General features: G+C 44.6%; 2 protein-coding genes across 5 annotated transcripts in view; both read right to left on the bottom strand.

The window, feature by feature from the left end:
• LOC105549314 (gamma-glutamylaminecyclotransferase) overlaps positions 1-10,841 on the bottom strand; it is a 66,404-nt gene extending 55,563 nt beyond the window's left edge. Inside the window, exons 1-2 of the mRNA XM_011993784.1 lie at positions 10,791-10,841; positions 5,908-6,079 (exon numbers count right to left, since the gene is read on the bottom strand). The gene's annotated coding sequence lies outside the window, so the exon portion shown is untranslated. The remainder of the gene's footprint in view (positions 1-5,907; positions 6,080-10,790) is intronic.
• Positions 1-11,600, bottom strand: part of GGACT (gamma-glutamylamine cyclotransferase) — a 56,216-nt gene extending 44,616 nt beyond the window's left edge. The window contains exons 1-2 of one of the 4 annotated variants that reach the window (XM_011993789.1): positions 11,381-11,600; positions 5,908-6,079 (exon numbers count right to left, since the gene is read on the bottom strand). The gene's annotated coding sequence lies outside the window, so the exon portion shown is untranslated. The other 3 variants (XM_011993788.1, XM_011993791.1, XM_011993793.1) reach the window with 3 other exon arrangements.
• Positions 11,601-18,705: the final 7,105 nt, after the last annotated feature.

Raw genomic sequence — 18,705 nt, 5'->3', positions numbered from 1 at the left:
GGGATGTCTATCACTGCAGGAATCAAGTTCAAGGCCAATTTGTACCTAATTGTTATGAACAAAGGGTGGGAATGACATTTTCACTTGCCTTTCTTCACCAGGGGTTCGTTATTTACTCAGGCACAACTAAAATATCAGAAGGGAAAGATAGGAAAGGGAAATGGATGTTTTCTGAGAGCCCTGACCACAAAGTTGACTCTGAAAGCCATTCATTTGATAAGGAGATACTGGCATCTGCGCGTCCACAGGGAAATGTCCGAACACCAAGTGCACTCCTCTTTTCCTCCCACAGTAGCGGCCACCTTCACCTCTACAGCTCTAATCCCAAACACTGCCAAAGGAGAGAGCGCCTCCCTGGACACAAGTTTGTTCAAGATGTCTCTGTTATAGATATTCTGCCAATATTGTTTTTATTCTACATAATGAAAACATCCACTTATGCCACCACTACACTGAAGCCCGAGAGACCAGAATGTGTCGCATTTGTGTAAGGTATCTGCCAGATAGCCCAGATGGAAAGTGACACAGAGGCTTGAGAAACCCAGTGAGAGGCAGGTAACTGAGCTTCCGGCAAGCTCCCAGTCAGTACATTCAGTTATATCCCAGCTGATCTTAAGCCCCGGAACCCTGGTACTGCTGGCTTACCTGTGAGTCTACTTGACTTCTATTGTAAAAGATCTTGCTGTTCACAATTCCTCCTAAAATTATGTTAACCATGACTTAGACTTCGTAAATGTTCCCTGCAATGCCGTCAAACCATTCTTTGTTCATTTATGAGATACACTAATCTCCTAAGTTTTTATTAGGCTTTTATAATCTGGATCTAACTTTGCAGAACACCAAATCAAGGGAGGAAGAGTAATTCAAAGCAGGCAGTTATGATGATTTTCACTAATGGCTCAAAGAACACTTTTCAAACCTCATTTAATGCTGGTAAGTTAATAAAACCATCATGAGATGTAAAAATATTAATTTTCATTAAACTTACCTCTTCATACTCCCAAGTACAGATGACAACAGCAGGAAGAGGTAATTAACACTCAAAAGCTTGAAAAGTAAATGTGGTCGTTTGAAAAATGGACAAGAACACAGCATAATATGAGGAGTATTCCCGCATATACTCTTCCTTACTCTAATTTACTCTGGCCTGACTCAGAACATGAGTTCTGTAAAAACACTCTCGACTAACTGGAAGTGAGTTCTTTCTTACTGGGTCCCCACTATGTGGAAGGCATGATGGCGGACTCCGAATGAGGAAGGCATGTTTCTTACCCAATCAGAGCTCACAGCGCAGCAGTGTTTAGGCTAGTATCCAAAAACAATTATGCAAGACAAAATAACATGAAATTCAAATAAAAGAGCAGTTGCAGCAAAACCACCCCCAGGGTGTGGAGGCAGGAGTGCCGGCAGCTGTCAGGAGGGGAGGGCCTAGGAGTTGTGGGGCTCAGCAGCTCAGTCTCTCCGACTTTCTCCTGCGTGTCTTGCCCCTCTCATCCTTCCGCAAGGCAAACTATAGGATCCAGAATTTCTCTTCCCCAATGCAGGTGACAGGAACCAGAACCTCTTTCCCCAAAGCTAGCCATAAAACCTAAAAATACTACTCTAGCCTTCCCCATGCCTTTCCGTGTAACAGCTGGCCATAAAGACCTTGGACAAGAGGATCCTGCGCCATTCCTGGAAGGAAGAAATGCTACAACAGAGAGGCCAAGAAGAACCTGGAGCCAGGCCTTGCTGGGCTTCCCCACTCGGTCTGTTTCTATCGGCTCACACCCTTTTTTCCAATTGGATTTCCACATGGCGGTCTGTGCTTCTTCAAATCTAAGCAAAATCTGGAGAGTTCACCCTGGGTCTCTGGTCTTCATTCTGAAAGCTCCTGTGTCACGTAAAACTATGACTGAACACGTGTTTTGCTTTTCTATTGTTAATGTTTGGCATAGGGGTGTCAGCCACGACCCTTATGATGGGGTAGAGAGGGATCACCCCCTTTCTGCCCCTACAGAGTGAATCAAAGAAGGTTCTGAGCACCGTTCTGCTGATGGAATTCACGCACGGAACCTATGTCTCCTGTCAGCCCAAAGCCCACTCCCTTCAGCGCTGAGGAAGGAGGGGCCTGCTGGGTCTCGACCTGATGGCACTGCCTCGGTGTATAAGAGCAGCAGAAACACACCTCGGGGATTGGCACCTGGTCTTACTCTGCCAAAAATGCCTTGGGATCTGCTCTGATCCTGCGATGGCTGCAGCATCACAAAGTGAGGCTGACAGAACAAAGGTCTCCCGCAAACATCCCCATGCCCTAATCCCTGGAACCTTTGGCTATGGCACCTCACACGGCAAAGGGACTTTGCACATGCGATTTATTAGGGAAGCTGAGATGAGATCATCCTGGGCAGCCTACATGGGCCCCGAATCCCATGGCAGATATCCTTATGAGGGACAGGAGAGAAGACAGACACCGAGGAGGGGCCATGTGAAGACAGAGCAGAACCGGGAGCTGTGCGGCCACTTGCTGGGGAACACCTGGAGCCACCAGAAGCTGAAAAATGTAGGGAGGGACTTTCCATACAGCCTTTGGAGGGAGGGCAGCCTTGACAGCACCTTGAATTCTGGTTTTGGATTCTGTGAGCCGAGAATAAATTTTTGTTGTCTTAAGCTTCCCAGTCTGTGGTAATTTGCTATGGAAGCCCTAGCAAATGAACACAGTTACTAAGGAACTCTTCTGTGTCAAGTCAGGATAGCAAAGCCTGCCTTGGCTCAGGCGGAGTAAAATAGCCAAGTGATGGAAGAACTGCCAGGGGGAAGCCATGGAATCTGCACCCTGTAGATCTGACTGGTAAGATGTTCTCAAGGTAGCAGGATCTCATTCAGCCTGCCCAAAGAAACTGTTTCACCTGTTGGCCCAGTCCACAGTTAGAAGACTAAAGGCAAAAGGAACTGTATATATTAATAAAAACCAGGCTCTCATTGATTCAGTGGTTCCCATAGGGCGAGATGGCAATTCCAATGCTGTCATACACACGTATGTACTGAAAAGTAGGCAAATGAGCCACAGGCGATGGGAGCCAGGTTTCTCACTGTTGGAGTGGGAGGTGAGAGACAGCAGGGAAAAGGCGAGAGTGATCCATGGGGTAAAGGATTAGGGCTGGAGACACCAGTGTGGACTCACAGAAACAGCTGGTTCCATACAGAAGTATTTACTGATACGTGTATACACACAGGTCAGTACACACAGACATTTCCTTGCTCCATCAGCTGAGAGGACCTAAAAGCAATGCCACTGCAGTCTAAATAAGCACACCAGCATCCAGCTTGTGGTTTCTAACAACATCTCCAACACAGGGGACCAGGGTTCCCTAGAGAAACGGCTGAACCTAAGACCGGAGCAGGAAATACACAAGAAGAATCTAGGGCATCTAGCAATATCGGAAAGCAAGCAAGTGCTCAAAAATAAACAAACCCACCAGCCCAGAATGATGGGGCAAGTCAAAGGGACACAAGAGACGACAGAACAGGCTACCAATGACCAAAGCAGGAACAACTGGAGAACAAAATAAGGAGTACTGGATTAGAACCTAAAGTATAAAATAAGTGTCTGTGAGTCCATAATGATATAAATGACTGAGTAAATAAATGCAAGAAAACAGATAAACCTCCTACACGGAAGAATTCCAAATAACATATGTAGATACTTTCCCCTTAAGGAGATGAAGTCTAAATAACTCCTCCCTCCAGAAGTGCAGGCTGCTCACTATAACTTCCTTTCAGAGCACAGTATGAAGGGAGGGGGAAAGTGTGACTTTACAGTGGAGAAACCTGCCAATCATTATTTCAGTCAGGTAAGCAAGGTCAACAGCAAAAGAGAGAAGTCTTGTAGACGGTATGTAGGCTTGATACGATGTAACAAAAATGACACTTTACCTCCGTGGTCTTCCTCCCAATCCCCACACCCCTGTGGCACTGACTCCGTGGGGTGAGGGCTAAAGCAAATCATCAATTACACTAGGTTGCTGTGAACTGAGATTTCTGGAGTGGAAGAAAGGGGTATGGATATAAGTTCTATGACATTAAGCAAAAACGCTGCAGTCCAGAAACAGACTTGGATGTTACCAGTATGCACTCATGAAATATTTTATCTTGAACAATGGTTTTCCCTGTCTGTCTGTTGAAATGGCTTAAAAACAACTGCCAATCCAACAGTAATGAGCACCCTCTTAGGTCCAGATTACTGTCTTTAAGTATCATTTTTCACTTTAAAACAGCTAACTAGGGCTCCTTGGAGAAACAGCTGATTCCAGATTTGAGGGAATAAATCTGACCATAACTTCCTCTTACTGTTGGGAGGAACTTCAAAACGTATGATGACCTACTGAATCCTCTCTGCCTGGCTCCCTCTCCAGTCCCATCTCCTCCCTGCCAAGGACTCAATCACATTCACTTTCTTTTGTCTCCTCAAATCTGTGGTTGGCAGAATAATGGCCACCCAAAGGTGTTCACATCCTAATCCCTGGAACCTATGAATATGTTACCTCCTATGCCAAAAGGGACTTCACAGATGTAAGAACCTTGAAATTCAGAGATTAATCTGGATTATCCAAGTGGGCCCAATCTAATCAAATGAGGAATCCTTAAAACTGGAAAACCTGTCCTGGATCAGATCAGACAGATGTGATGACAAAAGCAGGGCCAGAAAAGGGCAATGTTGTTAGCTTGGAATATGAGGAAAGCGCCAATAAGCCAAGGAATGCAGGTGGCCTCTAGCAGCTACAAAAAGCAAGAAAACAGATTCTCCCTAGAGCCTCCAGACAGCTGTTATTATACACATCTTTTTAATTAAAAAGTCCAAAATCACCCAGCTAGTAAGTGGCAGTGGGAGGACGAGAAGCCAGGCGGTCTGACACAGAAGTTGGTGCCCTTAACCATGATGCTAATATTTGTCTCCCACATAACAGAAATTTCAATACCTTTTTCATTTATTAACATGATACCCTCCAGTGTTCAGAACAGCTTAATAAATAGCTGCTGCATATGAATGAATGGGACAAAGATACAATTTCCCCCTGCTATTCTTGGTAAAAAAATAAAAATAAAAATAAAATTTAAAAAAACTCTTACGGAAAGTAAAATATGTACAAAACTAGGGTAATGATAGAAGGAGCTCTCAAATACTCATCACCCAACTTCAACACTTAGCAACATAGGACCAGTCTTAATGCCAACATTAGTTTGGTATTATATTGTCTGGAAATACTCCCCCTTCAATAGTATTTTTCAGAATCACATGTTCCCAGCTCTCATTACATTTTCATTTATCTGTGTCAACATGAATTTTAAAAAGAAACCTTAAAATGGGCAGGTCTTTCTAAGCAAAACACAAAACAAAGACACTGTAAAGGGGAGATCGATATTTTAACTACATAAAATTAAAATTTTTTGCAAAGCCTAGAGATTGTATTACACAAAGTATAAAAAATAGGGTGGAAATAGTTATAGTATATATGACAAAAGATTCGTATTCTCAATATATAATTCTTATAAGTCAAAACACCACACACCCCAAAGAAAAATAGATGCAGAAATGAACATACAGTTTCTCTACTATTCTTCCCTTCCCTCCCCCTTTAATTTTTTGAGACAGGGTCTCACTCTGTTGCCCAGGCTGGAGCACAGTGGCATAATCAGTGTAATCACAGCTCACTGCAGCCTCAGTCTCCTGGGATCAAACAATCCTTCTGCCTCAGCCTCCTAAACTGCTGGAATTACAGTATGAGCCACCATACCTGGCCCCCCACCACTATTCTTAAATGACAAAGAGACAAGGGCTTCCAACTGACACTATTTGTCAGCATACTTCTTGTGGTGCTCTAGAACTTGAGCAATGAACACTCTAGAACAGAGGCTAAGAGTTCTCACCTGTAAGCTTGTTTCTTCAAGGAAGTGTTGCCTTAGAATCCAGATCCACAGTAAGCCTGAGAGTCTTAAAAACTTGTGACTTCAGAGTCCTTCCACATGACTCAAGACAAAGTAAATCTACCTCATAGGGTGACCAGAAAGTCCACGGGGACCAAATATCCAGTTTTCGGTCCTGTTGGGAGGTAAGATAAGAGGAAGTCAACTGAAGAAAATTAAACATTTAAGCAATAAGGGGCTTAAAAACAAACATAAATGACCTAACTCCCATTAGAAGGCAATCTGAGACCCTGGGCATATGCCCAAGGAAGGAATATATTTTTGTTCAGTGCAAAAATGTAGTTCACATGCTTCAGGGGCCAAAGAATGCCTTGAATACAGGCACCTTCCAGTGACCTAGAGAAAGGATTCAAAGTTCTCAAGACCTCCTTGACAAAATGTGGCACACATATGTAATGGAGTACTATTCAGCCATTAAAAAGGAGAGCCTGTCGTTTGCAACAATATGGTGGAGCTGGAGGTCATTATGTGAAGTGAAATAACCCAGGTAGGCACATAAAGACAAACTTTGCATGTTCTTACTCATTTGTGGGAGCCAAAAATTAAAACAATTGAATTCACTGAGATAGAGATCAGAATGATGGTTACTAGAGGCTAGGAAGGGTAGTAGGGGGGTTGGGGGAAAGTAGAGATGGTTAATGGGTACAGAAACATAGAAAGCAGGAATAAGATCTAGTATTTGATAGCACAATAGGGTGACTATAGTCAGTAATAATGTAATTGTACATTTAAAAATAACTAAAAGAGTATCATTAGATTGTAACACAAAAGATAAATGCTTGAAGTGATGGATACCGCATTTACCCTGATTATTTATGTGATTATTACACATTGTATCTCATATACCCTGTAATGAGGGTTATTACACATTGTATCTCATATACACCTACTACTAGGTACCCACAAAAATTAATCAAGAAAGAACTCTGAGAAATAACAGCTCTATATACTCTCCCACAAGTAAGAAAAGTAAAAAGAAAAAGAGAAAAAATGTATTCTCAGCCATCAGGCAAAGCCGATTTTAGTAATGCTGAGCTCCTATTTTGGTAATGTTGAGCTTCTTTGATGAGGGTTTCCAAGTCTTTAAAGTCAGATAAATTTAGATTTTAAAAAAGTCAAACCACTTCTGAAGTAGACTTGCCAAAAATGGCGAGCATGAACCTAATTAAGCCTCTAGCTCTAACTTCTAGTTTACAGGAAATATAGGGGATAGAGAAGTAAACCAAACCATACTCCACCAAAAGCAGCCCAACAGATCCAGAACGTGAGGCACTCTACAGGCAGTCAACCAAGCAACATCGACAGTCATTGGCATTAAAGAAACCCACCAAGGCTGCTCTAGACCTGGGTCGACAAACCACAGCCTGCGGGTCAGTCCAGCCTGTGGGTGGATTTTAAAACACAAAGGTTTTGGAAATTAAGTATTATTGGAACACAGCCACGCTTATCCATTTACTATCACCCCTGGCTACTTCTGCATGACAATGGCAGAGCTGAGCAGTTACGGCAGAGACCATAGGGCCTGCAAAGCCTGAAAGAGCTGGTATCTGGCCCTTCACAGAGAAATTTGCCACCCCTGCCCTAGACTGAAAGAGACAACAGCTGGGCATGGTAGCTTACGTCTGTAATCGCAGCACTTTGGGAGGCCGAGGCAGGTGGATCACTCGAGTTCAGGAGTTCAAGACCAGCCTGGCCAACATGGTGAAACCCCGTCTCTACTAAAAATACAAAAAAAAGTAGCTGGGCGTGGTGGCATACACCTGTAATCCCAGCTACTTGGGAGGCTGAGGCAGGAGAATCGCTTGAACCCAGAAGGCAGAGGTTGCAGTGAGCCAAGATTGTGCCACTGCACTCCAGCCTGGGTGACAAAAGTCAATGAGACTCCACTGCGGGTGAGGGGAACAACCAACCAGCCTGGGCAATACCTATCTCTATTAAAAAAAAAAAAAAAAAATTAGCTGGGTGTTGTGGCACATGCCTGTAATCCCAACTACTCAGGAGGCTGAGGTGGGAGGATGGCTTGAATCCAGGAGTTTGAGGTTACAGTGAGCCATGATCTCAACAGAGCTGGATCCTGTCTCAAAAAATAAAAAGATAACAGATAGTCAACAAGTTCTTGTCTGGATTTGGATTCAAACAAACCAACAGTAAAACTAAGTTAATTTTTGAGGTGATCAGGTAAATTTGATCACAGGCTAGGTTTTAGAAAATATTAAGGAATTATTGTCAATTTCATCAGGAGGTGATAATTGCATTATGGTTACACAAGCAAATGCCCTTTCTCTGGAGAAGCATGCTGAACAATTTAGGGGTGAAATGTTATGTTGTCTGGAATAAATTGCTTTAAACTGCTTCAGCCACAACCAAAAAAAGAAAAAAAAAAAGATGAAGTGGATATGGCCAAACGAGACTTGTGAAGTCCATTTGATGGATATATGGAAATTCATTCTACTACTTTGCAGTGCTTTCATGTTTGCTTAAAATTTTCCCAATAAACAAGCAAAAAAAAAAAAAAAAAAAACAGAACCTTGATTGAAAAGTAGAGGTTATCACCAGAAAGCCTTGCTTTCCAGGCACTCCCACCCCACCCCTCTTCACGCGCAGTCCAGGCTCAGCACGCCAGCTGTTTGCCTTTCTCTGAACACACTGTCATCTTCAGCTTCTTATTTTTGCTCATGGTGTCGGCCACCCTTTCCACTCTTCTGCCTATAAAAATCCACTCTCTGCTTAAGGTCTGTCCAACTGTGACCTTCTTCTGGCCCTCCAGTGAGCACTCACCTCTCAGCTCCAACAGCACACTGCCTCTGGTTTCATTCTTCTCTACGTTCTAGCTATTTACCAGGTCTGTTACCTCATGATGCCATACAATCCCAGAGACTTCCAACAGCTGAGTCTTTTCTGTAAATCCATTTGAGGGGGTATCAAGACGCCTTTTACGGAGCAAGCTCCGCAGTCCAGGGGCAGCTCCTCACAGCCTAAACACGGCTGCCTTATCCTGAGCAGTTTTACTGACACTAGAGCTTCGACTGAAGAATGAATTCCTGTTCAGCAGGACACCGAGCACTAATGTTTAATTGAAGCTTCTTAAAATTCCTAATAGATTTTGCCTAGATGGAGGATGTTCTAAAGAGGGCTGCGAATATTTCGTGTTTTTGTCTTCTTATTGTCACCCTTCCTTAGGTCCTGTCCCTCTTCAAGCACGCCTGCACTACACCTCCACACCAGTCTGCCGGTGCCCTAATCCCTGGTAAGGGCCCTGGCTCCAGGTGGGTACAAAGCCTCCCAATGACTTCACTTCAAGAATGGACACAGATTGGAAATCTTACTAGTAAAGAGAAAAATGAACAGATCATTTTAAAATCTCTCTTCTGTTCTACTTACGGCTACCCACTATCCACAGAACCACAAACCACCACCCTCTCCTGACTAGTAGTAGGTAGGTCCTGGTTAGTAAAGTCAACTAGCCCAAAGTATTTCCATACAAAAATCCACCAATTCGAAATTAATTTAACTTTGCAAACTCAGCTTTTACAGTACACATCTCTGCGAGAGCACAGTGGTTTGCTTACGGAGGAAAGTCTGGCTTCTCCTGGGAATAGTTGCAGGCAAACAAGGCATTTTGGGAAAATACGGGCAAACTGCAGGTGCTTCTCATCTGAGCATTTCGATAAACTGAATGAGGCCAGGGAAAAGTCGTCTTCATTTACAGGTAAATGTACATAAGGACACGTACGTGTGTGAAGACCTACACTTTATATAGGTCACCTGTAGTTTTTCATTAATCATTTTTCCTGGGACATTTAGCAAAATAAATCACATGCTTTTAAAAAAGGCCACAAATTCCGGGTGCGGTGGCTCACGCCTGTAATCCCAACACTTTGGGAGGCCAAGGCGGGCGGATCACGAGGACAGGAGTTCGAGACCAGCCTGGCCAACATGGTGAAACCCCGTCTCTATTAAAAACACAAAAATAGCTGGGCGTGGTTGCAGGCGCCTGTAATCCCAGCTACTCGGGAGGCTGAGGCAGGAGAATCGCTTCAACCCGGGAGGCAGAGGCTGCAGTGAGCCGAGAGCGCGCCACTGCACTCCTGCCTGGGCGACAGGGCAAGACTCCATCCCAAACAACAACAAAAAAGGAAAGAAATCTAGTACATTTTCTTATCACTTCAATATGAATCAACTAAGCGTGGAGTTAAGAAGCTGTGTTCCAAAAACACTTAAGTCGGCTTTTGAGCCTATGGCGTTCTCCTTGGTCCACAGAGTAAAATAGCAATGATAACCATAATTAATAATCAAGTTAATAAATTCCTTCAAAATTTCAGAATTTTCACTAACGGCTCCAAAGAAACCTCAGATCAGAAATTCACAAGTGCCAGGAGACGTTTTTAGATTTCTTTTGCTGCTTCCAGTCTCCTTACAAACGGGAAATCTTTAAGAACAATTTCTGAGAAGCGTTAGCCTGGTTCAGCCGAGGTCCTCTGAAAGCCAGCGTGTGGGCGGCCACGTTTCCTTTACAGGGAAGCAGCGTCCGTGCGTGAGGCGGTTCCTGGCTTTCACCGCCCTCCGCCCGTTCTGGCAATCGCGCCCATGGCCCCCGCGCGAGGCAATGGAGGACGCGTTTCGGGGTCCACCGTTCCCTCCCTCCGGCTGGCCTCGCCGGCGGCGCCCCAGGCTTCCTCCCTCACCCCCGGGGACGCCGGGTGCTGCGGCCTCGGCCCAGACGCCGCGCAGGGAGCGGCGCCCCAAGTTCCCGCGGGGCTCAGGACACCCCGCCCGGGAGGCGGAGCGGACGCAGCCCCGACCCCCGCCCGCCCTCAGCGCCTCACCTGCCGCCAGCCGGGCCGTCGGGGAGGGCCGGACCCGGGCGGAAATGCAGGGCCGGGCCGGCGCCTCTGCTCCCAGGCCGCCCCCGGCGGCGCCCCCTGCAGGCGGGACGCGAGGCCCGCCCGCCCATGCTGGGCCCTCGCACACACCTGGCCGCACGCACAACTGGCCGCACCTGGCCGCACACACAACTGACCGCCTAAGAGCCAGACCCACCCACGGCGATGCCCGCCGGAGACGCCCCGCCGCAGACACAGCGCAACCAGCTTCACACACCTGGGGACACCCCACAGAAGTCACATCCACCCTAACACACCTGAGCACTCAGGCTCAAGCCCCGATTGCATGGTGGACCCAGACACCTGGGCCATACCCCACAAAACACAGACTCACGACTCCACAAGCTTGAGGACACAGCACATCAGATGGACGCACACTCACACACAAATGAACCCAAAGCTCAGACACACCTGGGGATGCAAACCGTGTGTATCTATCACATCACACATTACCAAGGGCCCCCAGCTGAGCATGCACACAGCCCTGATACCGAGTCCAGACCGTCATCTAGTCACACTGCCCACTTATTTACCAATACTGTTTTAAAATGAAACTGTGGTTGAAGGAGACAATGGAAGAATGACATCACCTCTTCCCTAGCTCCAGGACTAATTTAAGCCCCAGAAATTACAGGACTGAGAACCAAAATCAGAAGAGAAAATTTTCCCTAGAGACATTGGGTTGAAGCAATGCCGCTTGGGGGCCAGATGGTAGGAATGGTACAGAGATGGAGAGAGTGACACTTCTGTCTCTCCGAAAGCCACAAATCTGTGTTTATCAGATTAGCAATAATCCCCCTTAATCATTTCCTGCCCTTTCTACTTTCTCATGGACGTGGACTGATTGAAACCTTTATATAAATTGGTTTTTATCCAAACATTTCCAACAACGAGATGTGATCGCATTTTGAACAGATGTACAATTCCAAAAGAAATCTAAACCATCAGGTACATAAGTAGTTGGTTTTCACAGAGTTTTTCCTTGTCTTGGACACCTCATGATTAAATTGAAATGTATTTTAAAAAAACTTGTCTAGCTCATATTAATATTTTTAAAGGGAGCAGTAATAACTTTTTGAAGCGAAAGAATGATTCCACTTTCATTTCTTTTTTGAGGGAGGAAAATCATGTCAGCAAAGGAAAGTAAGGCAAATAGATTAATTCTTCTGATAAAGGAAAATTAAAGATGACAGGATGAATTTTTTGTTTGTTTTGAGATGGGTGCCCACTCTGTCACCTAGGTTGGAGTACAGTAGCATGTGCTGGCTCATTGCAACCTCTGCTTCCCAGGCTCGAGTGATCCTCCTGCCTTAGCCTCCTGAGTAGCTGGGACCACAGGCATGCACCACCACTCCCGGCTAATTTCTTGTATTTTTGGTAGAGACAGGATTTCACCACGTTGCCCAGGCTGGTCTTGAACTCCTGAGCTCAGGCAATCCACCCACCTTGGCCTCCCAAAGCGATGGGATTACACATATGAGCCACAGCACCCGGTCAAGACAAATGTTAAGTTGCATCTATCACCAGGTAAGGCTGGGAAAGCCCAATTTAACATAGAATAGGCTCTGTGGGATGAAGCCTTCAGATTAACTTCTTGGAAAACAACTCACAGTTTGAAGAGCAGTTTTTGAAATGTGGTCCCAGTCCAGCAGCATCGGCAGCATCTGGGTATTTAGAAATGCACAATCTCCAGCCACACCGGAGGTGTCCTGACTCTGGGGGTGAGGCCCAGAGATGTACATTTTAATGAGTGATGCCAGTTCAAGTTTGAGAACCATCGTCTTTTGAGGATGTATCTCAGTGCTTCTCAAGCTTTAAAGTGCATGTGAATCAACCCAGGATCTTGTTGAAAAGTGTAGATTCTGGTTCAGCTAGCCAGGAGTAGGGTCTGAGATTCTGCAGGTGGACAGAGGGTGCTAAGTAAGGATTTTCTTGTGTATGGACACACTCCAGGGTGCTGTCACTGTGAAGACAGCTCCACAGCAAAGCAAGGGTCTCATAGAGATAAAACTCACGAAGTGTCTCAAGGAAACAGACTGGTCAGTCTAGGCAGGTCCCGGGCTTGTCACATTTAGGGGTGGTCAGTTACTCAGGATCCCTTGGCAAGCCAACTGCTCTGGTGGCTTTTAGGAAGTGGGTTGACTCACCAAATCTGTTTGGTTGCATCCAAATGGTACTATTGAGTCATTCACTGCAAAGGGTTCAGCTCTGTTCATTCTGGCCCCTTTACTCTGCCTTTTTACAAACTCCCACATCCTCTAGGCTTCGGGTCATGCAGTCAGCAAATCACTATGCACCTGTGTTAATCTGTTCTTGCATTGCTGTAAAGAACTACCTGAGACTTGGTAATTTATAAAGAAAACAGATTTAATTGACTCACAGTTCCACAGGCTGTACAGGAAGCATGACTGGGGAAGCCTCAGGAAACTTACGATATGGCAGAAGGTGAAGAGGAAAGAGTCACATCTTAAATTCTTAAATGGCCACAGACGGAGAGAGAGTAAAGGAGGAGGTGCCACACAGTTTTAAACAGCCAGATCCTGTGAGAACTCACTCACTATCACGAGAACAGCCAGGGGGAAATCCGTCCCCATGATTCAATCACCTCCCACCAGGCCCCTCCTCCAACACCAGGGATTACAATTCGGCATGAGATTTGGGTGGGGTCATAGACCCAAATCATATCAGCACCTGTTCAAAGCTCAGCAAACGTTTTCTTTATCAACTCCAAGGATTTAAACCAGCAAATTGTCTTTAACCAGAATTAACCAGTTTGGCATTTGTACTGCCTAAATCAGAGCAGGTAATTGCTGATCTCTGTTTTCTAGACCTGGGTGTAATGTCTAATTTACATTCCTATTTAAATACATTGCCACTTAATATTATGTAAATGAGGTCAACCTCCTCTGGGTGTTACCTCTCCTGCATGTCTCCAGCATTGCAAGTACCACTCAATAGAGGGGAAGATATCCCCTGCGTCTCTTGAAACTCTAGTTATAATGTGAAATAAACAACCGAAAGGAGGTGCTATATAAGAGGCTTGAAGTCCAACGGAATAACACCGTAAAATCTGCTGAAGTATTACCAAATTATTCCAGTAAACCATTCAATAGTCATCTTTGGGCCTAAATAGCCTGCAGACTAAATCCAACCTGGTTGTCTGTGGCCTTCAAATAATGAGTTTTACATTTTTAAATACTTAATTTTAATTTTAAATTACATTTTAAACACTTTACATTTTGGAAACAAAAGAATCATAATAGTTCATGAGATTTAAGTTTCAGTGTCTGTATATAAAATTTGGTTTGTTGACACTGTCTGTGACTGCTTTCACAGGACAGCGGCAGCACTGAGTAACTGCCGCTGAGACCATATGGCCTGTAAAGCCTAAAATACTTAACTTCTTCCCTTTTACAGAAAGTTTGCCCACCCTGCAAACTGTGTTTCTTGCTCTTGCGTCTGTTTCAACACCTTCCTCTCCTTTCTGTAACTATCTTCCTACTGAACCCAGTTTCACGAGCACAGACCTTAATGCTTTGTGTGTATGTTTCAAGGACCTCATGCCATGAGGTTTACTTTCTGATCACTTCCCTTTGCAAATCAGTATGAACTTAATAAGAAGACTTTCCAGTTTCAACATAGGATTATTAGGCTAATTCAGAAAATGTGTGTGCAAAAGACAGCAAATAGTGTATATTTTGCAAACCATTGGATTCTTTACTTCCACTTCTAAACCTGGCTCTAAAAAGTTGTTAAATTTGTAAACAGCAGGATTATTCTTTCTGTGTGATTATTTTACTTGTTACAACAGGTCTCACTGCCTAACAATTTAAACCCATGACAAATTAACGAGCAGAGAAAACCAACCTCACGAAGCTAAGTTCACTCACATTAAATTCAATCCCAGTATTTCTAGAATTAATGTTTTAAAGATGATGCGAGTTGCTGTCAGGTTTTTGTGAATAAGACATTGACCTTTTCTCCACAAAAGATATGCAGTATCTTTTTTAAAAAGTATATGAAATTTTCCAAGAAATTGAAGTTGAGATGGTTTATGCTATTCTTGCCATCTTCTGTAATTTCAGAAACAAGCAAAGGCCGGAGCAAAGCACTATGAGATTATTTCCTCAGCTTTGTTGAATAAATCCCTCATCATGAATAGGAGAATAACTAAGAATTCTCAGAAGTAATCTGACCAGCCAAGTATACTATCCACCATGCTCAAAGCTAATGACATTGAAAGAGCTGTAGGCAGGCCACAGCCATCTCTAACCCTATCACCTTGCTGCCAATCAAGTCATTGGGCCCTGCTATCCAAACAGTAACTTTTAAAAGGAAATAACGCTAATCTGGTGTCTAGAAATGTAAACATTACACAATGAAATGTAGCTTGGTTCCCTTTGAGTGGTCAGTGAAGGGAATGAATGCATACTGAGTGGGCCTCATATGCCAGGAACTTCATGATGCTTCTTGTGTCATCCTTTGAAGAATAGTATGAACCAGATATTATTATCCCCATTCTATCTGTGAAATGGCTCTGAGAGGTAAAATAACTCACTCAAAGGTACACTGCCAGTAAATGAGAGTGCAACGGCTTGAACTCACACGCAGCTGAGCCAGAAACCCATGCTCTTAACATGAGGTTTAAATGGGGAAGCTGGGTAATATACCTTGAAATGTATATTATTAGGACTCATCATTTATGTTTGAACCTCTTTGTTAAAATTATTAGTTCCAGTAAATAATCCTATGTATGTAGTTCTTTCAATGAAGCTCTTTCACACACATGATCCATTTGATCCGTATTCTTGCATGAAATAGTAAAGACCAGGGAGAATTTCTTCTGCTTTGATAGGCACGTGGCCTGTCTGAGCCCAGTCAAAGACCACCAGGTGCAAAACTATAGTCGGTTGAAGTCAGATTTATTGGCTCGCTGCAAGGAGAGAAGACTGAGGCCAGAGGAATCCTGGGATGCCTCAGCAAAGGCATCCAAAGCTCCTCTGCCACTTGGCTGCACAGAGCCACCTTCATTTCGACGCTGACACCTGGGATGGTCTCTTGGCTTCTCTGCTTATGTCCTCTTAGCCTCTCTCCAATTCTCTTCCCACCAGCAGCCAAGTGACCTTGTCAAAACCTCACTAACTTGGATCATGTCACTGACCTGCTTTGGATTCTCCCCCAGTTTAAAGTAAGCACCACGTGGTCTGTGAACCCTGTATGAGCTGGCTCATCACCAAGGCCAGCCTTCTCAAGCACCCTCCCTGGCCTCCTCAGACTTCAGCTTTCCCACAGCAGGGCCTGTGCAGATGCTGTTGCTTCTGTGTGGTCCAGGTTTTCTCAACCTTGGGACTACTGATGTTTTAGGCCAGGTGATTTTTGTGGGGGGTTGTCCTGTGCATATTCCATGTACAGCAGCAGCTTCTCTCTCCCTCATCACTTTCCAATCAGTTTTAACAATCAAAAATATCCCCAGGCCTTGCTGAATGCCTCCCTGCCCCAAAGGGCAAGAAATTCCCTGGTTGAGAACAGCCAGCCTGGAGTGACCTTCCCCTTCTCTGCCTATCAATCTCCATCCAGAAGCCACCTTCCCAGGGCGCCCTTTCCTGACTCTCCAGGTTAGAGCAGGCCTCCCTCCTCAGCTACTATTCATGCGACCCTTTGATCATTGTTTTCTCACTGGACTGTCCACTGGTGTCCTCTTCCACCCACTTTAGTATTTAGACAGCCTAAGAAAGTATCTGGTACATAGCACTTAGTATGTGTTGAGTGAATGGGGAATAAAGGTATCTAAGGCCAGATCTGTGTGCTCCCAACCGACCTCCTCTTTCAAAAGTCCAGCCTATCACTTATGGAGGGTGTACTGGGCTCTCTAAGTTATGGCTATGAGAGATCTTCTTATCCCCACTGTACAGATCGGAAACTGGGGCCTGAGCAATGCTCAATGCCTTACCTATGATACTGCAGGGGGAGACACCAAGGTCCAAGTCTGGGTTTTCCCACCCCAAAGTCCAGGCAGGTTGGGTGTGAATATGGACATAGATGTCTAGTGTTTTGGTGGAGGCCTCAGTCTTCTGTTCCAATATTTTGTCAGTAATTTGAAATAAACTGTGAAGAATGGCCGGGCACATTGGCTCATGCCTGTAATCCCAGCACTTTGTGAGACCAGGGCAGGCGGGTCACTTGAGCCCAGGAATGCAAGACCAGCCTGGGCAACGTGGCAAAACCCTGTCTCTACAAAAAATATAAAAATTATCCAGGCATGGTGGTACGTGCCTGTAGTCCCAGCTACTCAGGAGGCTGAGGTGGGAGAATCACTTGAACCCGGGAGGCAGAGGTTGCAGTGAGCCAAGATCGCACCACTGCACTACAACCTGGGTGACAGAGTGAGACCCTGTCCCAAAAAAAAAAAAAAAAAAAAAAAGAGAGAAAGAACATCTGTAAGCAATGTGACAGGATGAGAACCTCAAGGGGCCCTGTCAAGGCCTGTAGGCTATGCCTGACAGGATGAACTTGGGAGAGAAACAAATGTAAGCCTGCGTTTAAATTTTTAAAAATCCAAACAAGAACAGGGAAGAAGTGCTGCATCTTCACATGTGCTACATATGTTAAACCAACCAACAAACTAACACCCGGCTCCAAGCCTCTTTCCAGGTTTGCTGATGTTTGCTATCGAGGAAGAGAAGGATGATGAAGTTTCTCAAACTTCTGACTTCCCCATGTTTGTTTTGACACCTGCCTCCCAACTGTCATTAGTGATAAAAACATTGAAAGAGTAAAAGACTCCAAGTAAGAGAAGAACTGCGAGGCGGCCTTCCACTTCAGTCTCATTGGAAAGGAAAGCCAAGAAACAAAGAGGGTGGCTGCCTTAAGATGGAAAAAGAAGAAAAGGGAGCCAGTGTGGTATGCTTCCAAAATCTGCACAGACCAAAGACTTCCTGAAATATCAATCAAATCAATCACTGTGTTCTCTGGAAAGAAATCAGCTACGATGGAAATGCTGGAAGCTGAAGCAGTGAAAGCTAAGGGAATTTGTCGGTAGGCAGGGGTCCAGGTTTGCATAACTTGATTTGGCACTAGTTTTAGAATCGGTAGGAAAAAAAAGAGGATCCTGAAGGGGCTTTTGTAAGAAACATCATTTTTTGATTACTCTCAATAGACAAGTACTGTTTCAAAAAAAGAAGTTTGCTTTAAAAAAAATCAACAAAGCATATAGTGCATCTATCGTAGGACAAGTGAAGCACTATAGGAACATAAATAAGAGGAAGATGGTCTTAGCCACTGAAGAGAGCTATAAATTATTACTGTTGTTTTGGGACCATTTAAGAAATATTTGAAGGCCAGGTGTGGTGGCTCACGCCTGTAATCCCAGCACTTTGGGAAGATGAGGTGGATGGATCACTTGAGGTCATGAGTTCCAGACCAGCCTGGCCAATGTGGTGAAACCCCATGTCTACTAAAAATACAAAAATTAGCCAGGCGTGTTGGTGCACGCCTGTAATCCCAGCTACTCAGGAAGCTGAGGCAGGAGAATCGCTTGAACCTGGGAGGCGGAGGCTGCAGTGAGCTGAGATGGTGCCACTGCACTCCAGCCTGGTGACAGAGTAAGACTCCATCTCAAAAAAAAAAAAAGAAAAAAAAAAGAAAAATTTTACACACAGCACTTTATTTCTTGATCTATTTCAACCACCAGAAGTTACAATTACTGACTTAAACACTACACAGATCTGCCCCCAAAAAGTGAGTCCAGAGAATCAAATTCCTCTCAGTGTGGATCTATTCACTCTGTTCTCTGAACTTGGAAAACACTGTAGTGCAATTCTATGAAATGGTCCCCACGTCAAATAGAAGCCACATAAAA

The sequence above is a fragment of the Mandrillus leucophaeus genome, unplaced genomic scaffold, assembly GCF_000951045.1.
Source record: "Mandrillus leucophaeus isolate KB7577 unplaced genomic scaffold, Mleu.le_1.0 Scaffold434, whole genome shotgun sequence".
In the NCBI taxonomy this organism is placed as follows: Eukaryota; Metazoa; Chordata; class Mammalia; order Primates; family Cercopithecidae; genus Mandrillus; species Mandrillus leucophaeus.
This window is presented reverse-complemented; position numbering and strand designations above follow the sequence as displayed.